Source organism: Podarcis gaigeae (assembly GCF_964106915.1).
Source record: "Podarcis gaigeae genome assembly, chromosome: 8".
In the NCBI taxonomy this organism is placed as follows: domain Eukaryota; kingdom Metazoa; phylum Chordata; class Lepidosauria; order Squamata; family Lacertidae; genus Podarcis; species Podarcis gaigeae.
In genome coordinates, this window is record NC_139684.1 from 8526266 (window position 1) to 8541156 (window position 14891).

A 14891-nucleotide genomic window follows, 5' to 3' on the forward strand; every position below is an offset into this window, starting at 1 on the left:
GGTGCCAAATTGTTGCAAATGCTCCCCTGAAAGGTTTTTCGGTGGAAATAGACGGGTTTTTATAATCGAAAAGAGAATTAGCCGACGACGTCTGAACAACTTTTTTTGAAAAAATCCCGAAGCCGCGCGGTCACAATTTCAGCAAAAATGTGACATTCAGCAATTCACTCAAAAATGGTGCCAATCTGTTGCAAACGATCCCCTGAAAGGTTTTTCGGTGGAAACAGATGGGTTTTTATCATTGAAACAGAATTAGCCCTCAACGTCCGAACAACTTTTTTTTGAAAAAATCCCTAAGCCGCGCGGTAACAATTTCAGCAAAAATCTGACGTTCTGCAATTCATTCAAAAATGGTGCCAAATTGTTGCAAATGCTCTCCTGAAAGGTTTTTCGGTGGAAACAGACGGGTTTTTATTATCGGAAAGAGAATTAACCGACGACGTCTGAACAACTTTTTTTGAAAAAATCCCTAAGCCGCGCGGTCACAATTTCAACAAAAATCTGACCTTCTGCAATTCATTCAAAAATGGTGCCAATCTGTTGCAAACGATCCCCTGAAAGGTTTTTCGGTGGAAACAGATGGGTTTTTATCATTGAAACAGAATTAGCCCTCAACGTCCGAACAACTTTTTTTGAAAAAATCCCTAAGCCGCGCGGTCACAATTTCAGCAAAAATCTGACGTTCTGCAATTCATTCAAAAATGGTGCCAAACTGATGCAAATGCTCCCCTGAAAGGTTTTTCGGTGGAAACAGACGGGTTTTTATAATCGGAAAGAGAATTAGCCCTCAACGTCCGAACAAGTTTTTTTGAAAAAAAAACCCTATGCCGCGCGGTCACAATTTCAGCAAAAATCTGACGTTCTGCAATTCATTCAAAAATGGTGCCAATCTCTTGCAAACGATCCCCTGAAAGGTTTTTCGGTGGAAACAGATGGGTTTTTATCATTGAAACAGAATTAGCCCTCAACGTCCGAACAACTTTTTTTAAAAAAAATCCCTAAGCTGCGCGGTCACAATTTCAGCAAAAATGTAACGTTCTGCAATTCATTCAAAAATGGTGCCAATCTGTTGCAAACGATCCCCTGAAAGGTTTTTCGGTGGAAACAGATGGGTTTTTATCATTGAAACAGAATTAGCCCTCAACGTCCGAACAACTTTTTTTTGAAAAAATCCCTAAGCCGCGCGGTCACAATTTCAGCAAAAATGTGACATTCAGCAATTCACTCAAAAATGGTGCCAATCTCTTGCAAACGATCCCCTGAAAGGTTTTTCGGTGGAAACAGATGGGTTTTTATCATTGAAACAGAATTAGCCCTCAACGTCCGAACAACTTTTTTTTGAAAAAATCCCTAAGCCGCGGGGTCACAATTTCAGCAAAAATCTGACGTTCTGCAATTCATTCCAAAATGGTGCCAAATTGTTGCAAATGCTCCCCTGAAAGGTTTTTCGGTGGAAACAGACGGGTTTTTATTATCGGAAAGAGAATTAGCCGACGACATCTGTACAACTTTTTTTGAAAAAATCCCTAAGCCGCGCGGTCACAATTTCAGCAAAAATCTGACGTTCTGCAATTCATTCAAAAATGGTGCCAAACTGATGCAAATGCTCCCCTGAAAGGTTTTTCGGTGGAAACAGACGGGATTTTATAATCGGAAAGAGAATTAGTCCTCAACGTCCGAACAAGTTTTTTTGAAAAAAAAACCCCTAAGGCGCGCGGTCACAATTTCAGCAAAAATGTGACGTTCTGCAATTCATTCAAAAATGGTGCCAATCTGTTGCAAACGATCCCCTGAAAGGTTTTTCGGTGGAAACAGAGGGGGTTTTATCATTGAAACAGAATTAGCCCTCAACGTCCGAACAACTTTTTTTTGAAAAAATCCCTAAGCTGCGCGGTCACAATTTCAGCAAAAATGTGACGTTCTGCAATTCATTCAAAAATGGTGCCAATCTGTTGCAAACGATCCCCGGAAAGGTTTTTCGGTGGAAACAGATGGGTTTTTATCATTGAAACAGAATTAGCCCTCAACGTCCGAACAACTTTTTTTGAAAAAATCCCTAAGCCGCGCGGTCACAATTTCAGCAAAAATCTGACGTTCTGCAATTCATTCAAAAATGGTGCCAAATTGTTGCAAATGCTCCCCTGAAAGGTTTTTCGGTGGAAACAGACGGGTTTTTATTATCGGAAAGAGAATTAGCCGACGACGTCTGAACAACTTTTTTTGAAAAAATCCCTAAGCCGCGCGGTCACAATTTCAGCAAAAATCTGACGTTCTGCAATTCATTCAAAAATGGTGCCAAACTGATGCAAATGCTCCCCTGAAAGGTTTTTCGGTGGAAACAGACGGGATTTTATAATCGGAAAGAGAATTAGTCCTCAACGTCCGAACAAGTTTTTTTGAAAAAAAAAACCCTAAGGCGCGCGGTCACAATTTCAGCAAAAATCTGACGTTCTGCAATTCATTCAAAAATGGTGCCAAACTGATGCAAATGCTCCCCTGAAAGGTTTTTCGGTGGAAACAGATGGGTTTTTATAATCGGAAAGAGAATTAGCCCTCAACGTCCGAACAAGATTTTTTGAAAAAAAAAACCCTAAGCCGCGCGGTCACAATTTCAGCAAAAATGTGACGTTCTGCAATTCATTCAAAAATGGTGCCAATCTGTTGCAAACGATCCCCTGAAAGGTTTTTCGGTGGAAACAGATGGGTTTTTATCATTGAAACAGAATTAGCCCTCAACGTCCGAACAACTTTTTTTTGAAAAAATCCCTAAGCTGCGCGGTCACAATTTCAGCAAAAATGTGACGTTCTGCAATTCATTCAAAAATGGTGCCAATCTGTTGCAAACGATCCCCGGAAAGGTTTTTCGGTGGAAACAGATGGGTTTTTATCATTGAAACAGAATTAGCCCTCAACGTCCGAACAACTTTTTTTGAAAAAATCCCTAAGCCGCGCGCGGTCACAATTTCAGCAAAAATCTGACGTTCTGCAATTCATTCAAAAATGGTGCCAAATTGTTGCAAATGCTCCCCTGAAAGGTTTTTCGGTGGAAATAGACGGGTTTTTATAATCGAAAAGAGAATTAGCCGACGACGTCTGAACAACTTTTTTTGAAAAAATCCCTAAGCCGCGCGGTCACAATTTCAGCAAAAATGTGACATTCAGCAATTCACTCAAAAATGGTGCCAATCTGTTGCAAACGATCCCCTGAAAGGTTTTTCGGTGGAAACAGATGGGTTTTTATCATTGAAACAGAATTAGCCCTCAACGTCCGAACAACTTTTTTTTGAAAAAATCCCTAAGCCGCGCGGTCACAATTTCAGCAAAAATCTGACGTTCTGCAATTCATTCCAAAATGGTGCCAAATTGTTGCAAATGCTCCCCTGAAAGGTTTTTCGGTGGAAACAGACGGGTTTTTATTATCGGAAAGAGAATTAGCCGACGACGTCTGAACAACTTTTTTTGAAAAAATCCCTAAGCCGCGTGGTCACAATTTCAGCAAAAATGTGACATTCAGCAATTCACTCAAAAATGGTGCCAATCTGTTGCAAACGATCCCCGGAAAGGTTTTTCGGTGGAAACAGATGGGTTTTTATCATTGAAACAGAATTAGCCCTCAACGTCCGAACAACTTTTTTTTGAAAAAATCCCTAAGCCGCGGGGTCACAATTTCAGCAAAAATCTGACGTTCTGCAATTCATTCCAAAATGGTGCCAAATTGTTGCAAATGCTCCCCTGAAAGGTTTTTCGGTGGAAACAGACGGGTTTTTATTATCGGAAAGAGAATTAGCCGACGACATCTGTACAACTTTTTTTGAAAAAATCCCTAAGCCGCGCGGTCACAATTTCAGCAAAAATCTGACGTTCTGCAATTCATTCAAAAATGGTGCCAAACTGATGCAAATGCTCCCCTGAAAGGTTTTTCGGTGGAAACAGACGGGATTTTATAATCGGAAAGAGAATTAGTCCTCAACGTCCGAACAAGTTTTTTTGAAAAAAAAACCCCTAAGGCGCGCGTTCACAATTTCAGCAAAAATCTGACGTTCTGTAATTCATTCAAAAATGGTGCCAAACTGATGCAAATGCTCCCCTGAAAGGTTTTTCGGTGGAAACAGACGGGTTTTTATAATCGGAAAGAGAATTAGCCCTCAACGTCCGAACAAGATTTTTTGAAAAAAAAAACCCTAAGCCGCGCGGTCACAATTTCAGCAAAAATGTGACGTTCTGCAATTCATTCAAAAATGGTGCCAATCTGTTGCAAACGATCCCCTGAAAGGTTTTTCGGTGGAAACAGAGGGGTTTTTATCATTGAAACAGAATTAGCCCTCAACGTCCGAACAACTTTTTTTTGAAAAAATCCCTAAGCTGCGCGGTCACAATTTCAGCAAAAATGTGACGTTCAGCAATTCACTCAAAAATGGTGCCAATCTCTTGCAAACGATCCCCTGAAAGGTTTTTCGGTGGAAACAGATGGGTTTTTATCATTGAAACAGAATTAGCCCTCAACGTCCGAACAACTTTTCTTTGAAAAAATCCCTAAGCTGCGCGGTCACAATTTCAGCAAAAATCTGACGTTCTGCAATTCATTCAAAAATGGTGCCAAATTGTTGCAAATGCTCCCCTGAAAGGTTTTTCGGTGGAAACAGACGGGTTTTTATTATCGGAAAGAGAATTAGCCGACGACGTCTGAACAACTTTTTTTGAAAAAATCCCTAAGCCGCGCGGTCACAATTTCAACAAAAATCTGACCTTCTGCAATTCATTCAAAAATGGTGCCAATCTGTTGCAAACGATCCCCTGAAAGGTTTTTCGGTGGAAACAGATGGGTTTTTATCATTGAAACAGAATTAGCCCTCAACGTCCGAACAACTTTTTTTTGAAAAAATCCCTAAGCCGCGCGGTCACAATTTCAGCAAAAATCTGACGTTCTGCAATTCATTCAAAAATGGTGCCAAATTGTTGCAAATGCTCCCCTGAAAGGATTTTCGGTGGAAACAGACGGGTTTTTATTATCGGAAAGAGAATTAACCGACGACGTCTCAACAACTTTTTTTGAAAAAATCCCTAAGCCGCGCGGTCACAATTACAGCAAAAATCTGACGTTCTGCAATTCATTCAAAAATGGTGCCAAACTGATGCAAATGCTCCCCTGAAATGTTTTTCAGTGGAAACAGACGGGATTTTATAATCGGAAAGAGAATTAGCCCTCAACGTCCGAACAAGTTTTTTTGAAAAAAAACCCCCTAAGGCGCGCGGTCACAATTTCAGCAAAAATCTGACGTTCTGCAATTCATTCAAAAATGGTGCCAAACTGATGCAAATGCTCCCGTGAAAGGTTTTTCGGTGGAAACAGACGGGTTTTTATAATCGGAAAGAGAATTAGCCCTCAACGTCCGAACAAGATTTTTTGAAAAAAAACACCCTAAGCCGCGCGGTCACAATTTCAGCAAAAATGTGACGTTCTGCAATTCATTCAAAAATGGTGCCAATCTGTTGCAAACGATCCCCTGAAAGGTTTTTCGGTGGAAACAGAGGGGTTTTTATCATTGAAACAGAATTAGCCCTCAACGTCCGAACAACTTTTTTTTGAAAAAATCCCTAAGCTGCGCGGTCACAATTTCAGCAAAAATGTGACGTTCTGCAATTCATTCAAAAATGGTGCCAATCTGTTGCAAACGATCCCCGGAAAGGTTTTTCGGTGGAAACAGATGGGTTTTTATCATTGAAACAGAATTAGCCCTCAACGTCCGAACAACTTTTTTTGAAAAAATCCCTAAGCCGCGCTGTCACAATTTCAGTAAAAATCTGACGTTCTGCAATTCATTCAAAAATGGTGCCAAATTGTTGCAAATGCTCCCCTGAAAGGTTTTTCGGTGGAAATAGACGGGTTTTTATAATCGAAAAGAGAATTAGCCGACGACGTCTGAACAACTTTTTTTGAAAAAATCCCGAAGCCGCGCGGTCACAATTTCAGCAAAAATGTGACATTCAGCAATTCACTCAAAAATGGTGCCAATCTGTTGCAAACGATCCCCTGAAAGGTTTTTCGGTGGAAACAGATGGGTTTTTATCATTGAAACAGAATTAGCCCTCAACGTCCGAACAACTTTTTTTTGAAAAAATCCCTAAGCCGCGCGGTAACAATTTCAGCAAAAATCTGACGTTCTGCAATTCATTCAAAAATGGTGCCAAATTGTTGCAAATGCTCTCCTGAAAGGTTTTTCGGTGGAAACAGACGGGTTTTTATTATCGGAAAGAGAATTAACCGACGACGTCTGAACAACTTTTTTTGAAAAAATCCCTAAGCCGCGCGGTCACAATTTCAACAAAAATCTGACCTTCTGCAATTCATTCAAAAATGGTGCCAATCTGTTGCAAACGATCCCCTGAAAGGTTTTTCGGTGGAAACAGATGGGTTTTTATCATTGAAACAGAATTAGCCCTCAACGTCCGAACAACTTTTTTTTGAAAAAATCCCTAAGCCGCGCGGTCACAATTTCAGCAAAAATCTGACGTTCTGCAATTCATTCAAAAATGGTGCCAAACTGATGCAAATGCTCCCCTGAAAGGTTTTTCGGTGGAAACAGACGGGTTTTTATAATCGGAAAGAGAATTAGCCCTCAACGTCCGAACAAGTTTTTTTGAAAAAAAAACCCTATGCCGCGCGGTCACAATTTCAGCAAAAATCTGACGTTCTGCAATTCATTCAAAAATGGTGCCAATCTCTTGCAAACGATCCCCTGAAAGGTTTTTCGGTGGAAACAGATGGGTTTTTATCATTGAAACAGAATTAGCCCTCAACGTCCGAACAACTTTTTTTAAAAAAAATCCCTAAGCTGCGCGGTCACAATTTCAGCAAAAATGTAACGTTCTGCAATTCATTCAAAAATGGTGCCAATCTGTTGCAAACGATCCCCTGAAAGGTTTTTCGGTGGAAACAGATGGGTTTTTATCATTGAAACAGAATTAGCCCTCAACGTCCGAACAACTTTTTTTTGAAAAAATCCCTAAGCCGCGCGGTCACAATTTCAGCAAAAATCTGACATTCAGCAATTCACTCAAAAATGGTGCCAATCTCTTGCAAACGATCCCCTGAAAGGTTTTTCGGTGGAAACAGATGGGTTTTTATCATTGAAACAGAATTAGCCCTCAACGTCCGAACAACTTTTTTTTGAAAAAATCCCTAAGCCGCGGGGTCACAATTTCAGCAAAAATCTGACGTTCTGCAATTCATTCCAAAATGGTGCCAAATTGTTGCAAATGCTCCCCTGAAAGGTTTTTCGGTGGAAACAGACGGGTTTTTATTATCGGAAAGAGAATTAGCCGACGACATCTGTACAACTTTTTTTGAAAAAATCCCTAAGCCGCGCGGTCACAATTTCAGCAAAAATCTGACGTTCTGCAATTCATTCAAAAATGGTGCCAAACTGATGCAAATGCTCCCCTGAAAGGTTTTTCGGTGGAAACAGACGGGATTTTATAATCGGAAAGAGAATTAGTCCTCAACGTCCGAACAAGTTTTTTTGAAAAAAAAACCCCTAAGGCGCGCGGTCACAATTTCAGCAAAAATCTGACGTTCTGCAATTCATTCAAAAATGGTGCCAAACTGATGCAAATGCTCCCCTGAAAGGTTTTTCGGTGGAAACAGACGGGTTTTTATAATCGGAAAGAGAATTAGCCCTCAACGTCCGAACAAGATTTTTTGAAAAAAAAAACCCTAAGCCGCGCGGTCACAATTTCAGCAAAAATGTGACGTTCTGCAATTCATTCAAAAATGGTGCCAATCTGTTGCAAACGATCCCCTGAAAGGTTTTTCGGTGGAAACAGAGGGGGTTTTATCATTGAAACAGAATTAGCCCTCAACGTCCGAACAACTTTTTTTTGAAAAAATCCCTAAGCTGCGCGGTCACAATTTCAGCAAAAATGTGACGTTCTGCAATTCATTCAAAAATGGTGCCAATCTGTTGCAAACGATCCCCGGAAAGGTTTTTCGGTGGAAACAGATGGGTTTTTATCATTGAAACAGAATTAGCCCTCAACGTCCGAACAACTTTTTTTGAAAAAATCCCTAAGCCGCGCGGTCACAATTTCAGCAAAAATCTGACGTTCTGCAATTCATTCAAAAATGGTGCCAAATTGTTGCAAATGCTCCCCTGAAAGGTTTTTCGGTGGAAACAGACGGGTTTTTATTATCGGAAAGAGAATTAGCCGACGACGTCTGAACAACTTTTTTTGAAAAAATCCCTAAGCCGCGCGGTCACAATTTCAGCAAAAATCTGACGTTCTGCAATTCATTCAAAAATGGTGCCAAACTGATGCAAATGCTCCCCTGAAAGGTTTTTCGGTGGAAACAGACGGGATTTTATAATCGGAAAGAGAATTAGTCCTCAACGTCCGAACAAGTTTTTTTGAAAAAAAAAACCCTAAGGCGCGCGGTCACAATTTCAGCAAAAATCTGACGTTCTGCAATTCATTCAAAAATGGTGCCAAACTGATGCAAATGCTCCCCTGAAAGGTTTTTCGGTGGAAACAGATGGGTTTTTATAATCGGAAAGAGAATTAGCCCTCAACGTCCGAACAAGATTTTTTGAAAAAAAAAACCCTAAGCCGCGCGGTCACAATTTCAGCAAAAATGTGACGTTCTGCAATTCATTCAAAAATGGTGCCAATCTGTTGCAAACGATCCCCTGAAAGGTTTTTCGGTGGAAACAGATGGGTTTTTATCATTGAAACAGAATTAGCCCTCAACGTCCGAACAACTTTTTTTTGAAAAAATCCCTAAGCTGCGCGGTCACAATTTCAGCAAAAATGTGACGTTCTGCAATTCATTCAAAAATGGTGCCAATCTGTTGCAAACGATCCCCGGAAAGGTTTTTCGGTGGAAACAGATGGGTTTTTATCATTGAAACAGAATTAGCCCTCAACGTCCGAACAACTTTTTTTGAAAAAATCCCTAAGCCGCGCGCGGTCACAATTTCAGCAAAAATCTGACGTTCTGCAATTCATTCAAAAATGGTGCCAAATTGTTGCAAATGCTCCCCTGAAAGGTTTTTCGGTGGAAATAGACGGGTTTTTATAATCGAAAAGAGAATTAGCCGACGACGTCTGAACAACTTTTTTTGAAAAAATCCCTAAGCCGCGCGGTCACAATTTCAGCAAAAATGTGACATTCAGCAATTCACTCAAAAATGGTGCCAATCTGTTGCAAACGATCCCCTGAAAGGTTTTTCGGTGGAAACAGATGGGTTTTTATCATTGAAACAGAATTAGCCCTCAACGTCCGAACAACTTTTTTTTGAAAAAATCCCTAAGCCGCGCGGTCACAATTTCAGCAAAAATCTGACGTTCTGCAATTCATTCCAAAATGGTGCCAAATTGTTGCAAATGCTCCCCTGAAAGGTTTTTCGGTGGAAACAGACGGGTTTTTATTATCGGAAAGAGAATTAGCCGACGACGTCTGAACAACTTTTTTTGAAAAAATCCCTAAGCCGCGTGGTCACAATTTCAGCAAAAATGTGACATTCAGCAATTCACTCAAAAATGGTGCCAATCTGTTGCAAACGATCCCCGGAAAGGTTTTTCGGTGGAAACAGATGGGTTTTTATCATTGAAACAGAATTAGCCCTCAACGTCCGAAAAACTTTTTTTTGAAAAAATCCCTAAGCTGCGCGGTCACAATTTCAGCAAAAATGTGACGTTCTGCAATTCATTCAAAAATGGTGCCAATCTGTTGCAAACGATCCCCTGAAAGGTTTTTCGGTGGAAACAGATGGGTTTTTATCATTGAAACAGAATTAGTCCTCAACGTCCGAACAACTTTTTTTGAAAAAATCCCTAAGCCGCGCGGTCACAATTTCAGCAAAAATGTGACATTCAGCAATTCACTCAAAAATGGTGCCAATCTGTTGCAAACGATCCCCTGAAAGGTTTTTCGGTGGAAACAGATGGGTTTTTATCATTGAAACAGAATTAGCCCTCAACGTCCGAACAACTTTTTTTTGAAAAAATCCCTAAGGCGCGCGGTCACAATTTCAGCAAAAATCTGACGTTCTGCAATTCATTCCAAAATGGTGCCAAATTGTTGCAAATGCTCCCCTGAAAGGTTTTTCGGTGGAAACAGACGGGTTTTTATTATCGGAAAGAGAATTAGCCGACGACGTCTGAACAACTTTTTTTGAAAAAATCCCTAAGCCGCGTGGTCACAATTTCAGCAAAAATGTGACATTCAGCAATTCACTCAAAAATGGTGCCAATCTGTTGCAAACGATCCCCGGAAAGGTTTTTCGGTGGAAACAGATGGGTTTTTATCATTGAAACAGAATTAGCCCTCAACGTCCGAACAACTTTTTTTTGAAAAAATCCCTAAGCCGCGCGGTCACAATTTCAGCAAAAATCTGACGTTCTGCAATTCATTCAAAAATGGTGCCAAATTGTTGCAAATGCTCCCCTGAAAGGTTTTTCGGTGGAAACAGACGGGTTTTTATTATCGGAAAGAGAATTAGCCGACGACGTCTGAACAACTTTTTTTGAAAAAATCCCTAAGCCGCGTGGTCACAATTTCAGCAAAAATGTGACATTCAGCAATTCACTCAAAAATGGTGCCAATCTGTTGCAAACGATCCCCGGAAAGGTTTTTCGGTGGAAACAGATGGGTTTTTATCATTGAAACAGAATTAGCCCTCAACGTCCGAACAACTTTTTTTAAAAAAAATCCCTAAGCTGCGCGGTCACAATTTCAGCAAAAATGTAACGTTCTGCAATTCATTCAAAAATGGTGCCAATCTGTTGCAAACGATCCCCTGAAAGGTTTTTCGGTGGAAACAGATGGGTTTTTATCATTGAAACAGAATTAGCCCTCAACGTCCGAACAACTTTTTTTGAAAAAATCCCTAAGCCGCGCGGTCACAATTTCAGCAAAAATGTGACATTCAGCAATTGACTCAAAAATGGTGCCAATCTGTTGCAAACGATCCCCTGAAAGGTTTTTCGGTGGAAACAGATGGGTTTTTATCATTGAAACAGAATTAGCCCTCAACGTCCGAACAACTTTTTTTTGAAAAAATCCCTAAGCTGCGCGGTCACAATTTCAGCAAAAATGTGACGTTCTGCAATTCATTCAAAAATGGTGCCAATCTGTTGCAAACGATCCCCGGAAAGGTTTTTCGGTGGAAACAGATGGCTTTTTATCATTGAAACAGAATTAGCCCTCAACGTCCGAACAACTTTTTTTGAAAAAATCCCTAAGCCGCGCGGTCACAATTTCAGCAAAAATCTGACGTTCTGCAATTCATTCAAAAATGGTGCCAAATTGTTACAAATGCTCCCCTGAAAGGTTCTTCGGTGGAAACAGACGGGTTTTTATTATCGGAAAGAGAATTAGCCGACGACGTCTGAACAACTTTTTTTGAAAAAATCCCTAAGCCGCTCGGTCACAATTTCAGCAAAAATCTGACGTTCTGCAATTCATTCAAAAATGGTGCCAAACTGATGCAAATGCTCCCCTGAAAGGTTTTTCGGTGGAAACAGACGGGATTTTATAATCGGAAAGAGAATTAGTCCTCAACGTCCGAACAAGTTTTTTTGAAAAAAAAACCCCTAAGGCGCGCGGTCACAATTTCAGCAAAAATCTGACGTTCTGCAATTCATTCAAAAATGGTGCCAAACTGATGCAAATGCTCCCCTGAAAGGTTTTTCGGTGGAAACAGACGGGTTTTTATAATCGGAAAGAGAATTAGCCCTCAACGTCCGAACAAGATTTTTTGAAAAAAAAAACCCTAAGCCGCGCGGTCACAATTTCAGCAAAAATGTGACGTTCTGCAATTCATTCAAAAATGGTGCCAATCTGTTGCAAACGATCCCCTGAAAGGTTTTTCGGTGGAAACAGATGGGTTTTTATCATTGAAACAGAATTAGCCCTCAACGTCCGAACAACTTTTTTTTGAAAAAATCCCTAAGCTGCGCGGTCACAATTTCAGCAAAAATCTGACGTTGTGCAATTCATTCAAAAATGGTGCCAATCTGTTGCAAACGATCCCCTGAAAGGTTTTTCGGTGGAAACAGATGGGTTTTTATCATTGAAACAGAATTAGCCCTCAACGTCCGAACAACTTTTTTTTGAACAAATCCCTAAGCCGCGCGGTAACAATTTCAGCAAAAATCTGACGTTCTGCAATTCATTCAAAAATGGTGCCAAATTGTTGCAAATGCTCCCCTGAAAGGTTTTTCGGTGGAAACAGACGGGTTTTTATTATCGGAAAGAGAATTAACCGACGACGTCTGAACAACTTTTTTTGAAAAAATCCCTAAGCCGCGCGGTCACAATTTCAACAAAAATCTGACCTTCTGCAATTCATTCAAAAATGGTGCCAATCTGTTGCAAACGATCCCCTGAAAGGTTTTTCGGTGGAAACAGATGGGTTTTTATCATTGAAACAGAATTAGCCCTCAACGTCCGAACAACTTTTTTTTGAAAAAATCCCTAAGCCGCGCGGTCACAATTTCAGCAAAAATCTGACGTTCTGCAATTCATTCAAAAATGGTGCCAAACTGATGCAAATGCTCCCCTGAAAGGTTTTTCGGTGGAAACAGACGGGTTTTTATAATCGGAAAGAGAATTAGCCCTCAACGTCCGAACAAGTTTTTTTGAAAAAAAAACCCTAAGCCGCGCGGTCACAATTTCAGCAAAAATCTGACGTTCTGCAATTCATTCAAAAATGGTGCCAATCTCTTGCAAACGATCCCCTGAAAGGTTTTTCGGTGGAAACAGATGGGTTTTTATCATTGAAACAGAATTAGCCCTCAACGTCCGAACAACTTTTTTTAAAAAAAATCCCTAAGCTGCGCGGTCACAATTTCAGCAAAAATGTAACGTTCTGCAATTCATTCAAAAATGGTGCCAATCTGTTGCAAACGATCCCCTGAAAGGTTTTTCGGTGGAAACAGATGGGTTTTTATCATTGAAACAGAATTAGCCCTCAACGTCCGAACAACTTTTTTTTGAAAAAATCCCTAAGCCGCGCGGTCACAATTTCAGCAAAAATGTGACATTCAGCAATTCACTCAAAAATGGTGCCAATCTCTTGCAAACGATCCCCTGAAAGGTTTTTCGGTGGAAACAGATGGGTTTTTATCATTGAAACAGAATTAGCCCTCAACGTCCGAACAACTTTTTTTTGAAAAAATCCCTAAGCCGCGGGGTCACAATTTCAGCAAAAATCTGACGTTCTGCAATTCATTCCAAAATGGTGCCAAATTGTTGCAAATGCTCCCCTGAAAGGTTTTTCGGTGGAAACAGACGGGTTTTTATTATCGGAAAGAGAATTAGCCGACGACGTCTGAACAACTTTTTTTGAAAAAATCCCTAAGCCGCGCGGTCACAATTTCAGCAAAAATCTGACGTTCTGCAATTCATTCAAAAATGGTGCCAAACTGATGCAAATGCTCCCCTGAAAGGTTTTTCGGTGGAAACAGACGGGATTTTATAATCGGAAAGAGAATTAGTCCTCAACGTCCGAACAAGTTTTTTTGAAAAAAAAACCCCTAAGGCGCGCGGTCACAATTTCAGCAAAAATCTGACGTTCTGCAATTCATTCAAAAATGGTGCCAAACTGATGCAAATGCTCCCCTGAAAGGTTTTTCGGTGGAAACAGACGGGTTTTTATAATCGGAAAGAGAATTAGCCCTCAACGTCCGAACAAGATTTTTTGAAAAAAAAAACCCTAAGCCGCGCGGTCACAATTTCAGCAAAAATGTGACGTTCTGCAATTCATTCAAAAATGGTGCCAATCTGTTGCAAACGATCCCCTGAAAGGTTTTTCGGTGGAAACAGAGGGGTTTTTATCATTGAAACAGAATTAGTCCTCAACGTCCGAACAACTTTTTTTTGAAAAAATCCCTAAGCTGCGCGGTCACAATTTCAGCAAAAATGTGACGTTCTGCAATTCATTCAAAAATGGTGCCAATCTGTTGCAAACGATCCCCGGAAAGGTTTTTCGGTGGAAACAGATGGGTTTTTATCATTGAAACAGAATTAGCCCTCAACGTCCGAACAACTTTTTTTGAAAAAATCCCTAAGCCGCGCGGTCACAATTTCAGCAAAAATCTGACGTTCTGCAATTCATTCAAAAATGGTGCCAAATTGTTGCAAATGCTCCCCTGAAAGGTTTTTCGGTGGAAACAGACGGGTTTTTATTATCGGAAAGAGAATTAGCCGACGACGTCTGAACAACTTTTTTTGAAAAAATCCCTAAGCCGCGCGGTCACAATTTCAGCAAAAATCTGACGTTCTGCAATTCATTCAAAAATGGTGCCAAACTGATGCAAATGCTCCCCTGAAAGGTTTTTCGGTGGAAACAGACGGGATTTTATAATCGGAAAGAGAATTAGTCCTCAACGTCCGAACAAGTTTTTTTGAAAAAAAAACCCCTAAGGCGCGCGGTCACAATTTCAGCAAAAATCTGACGTTCTGCAATTCATTCAAAAATGGTGCCAAACTGATGCAAATGCTCCCCTGAAAGGTTTTTCGGTGGAAACAGATGGGTTTTTATAATCGGAAAGAGAATTAGCCCTCAACGTCCGAACAAGATTTTTTGAAAAAAAAAACCCTAAGCCGCGCGGTCACAATTTCAGCAAAAATGTGACGTTCTGCAATTCATTCAAAAATGGTGCCAATCTGTTGCAAACGATCCCCTGAAAGGTTTTTCGGTGGAAACAGATGGGTTTTTATCATTGAAACAGAATTAGCCCTCAACGTCCGAACAACTTTTTTTTGAAAAAATCCCTATGCTGCGCGGTCACAATTTCAGCAAAAATGTGACGTTCTGCAATTCATTCAAAAATGGTGCCAATCTGTTGCAAACGATCCCCGGAAAGGTTTTTCGGTGGAAACAGATGGG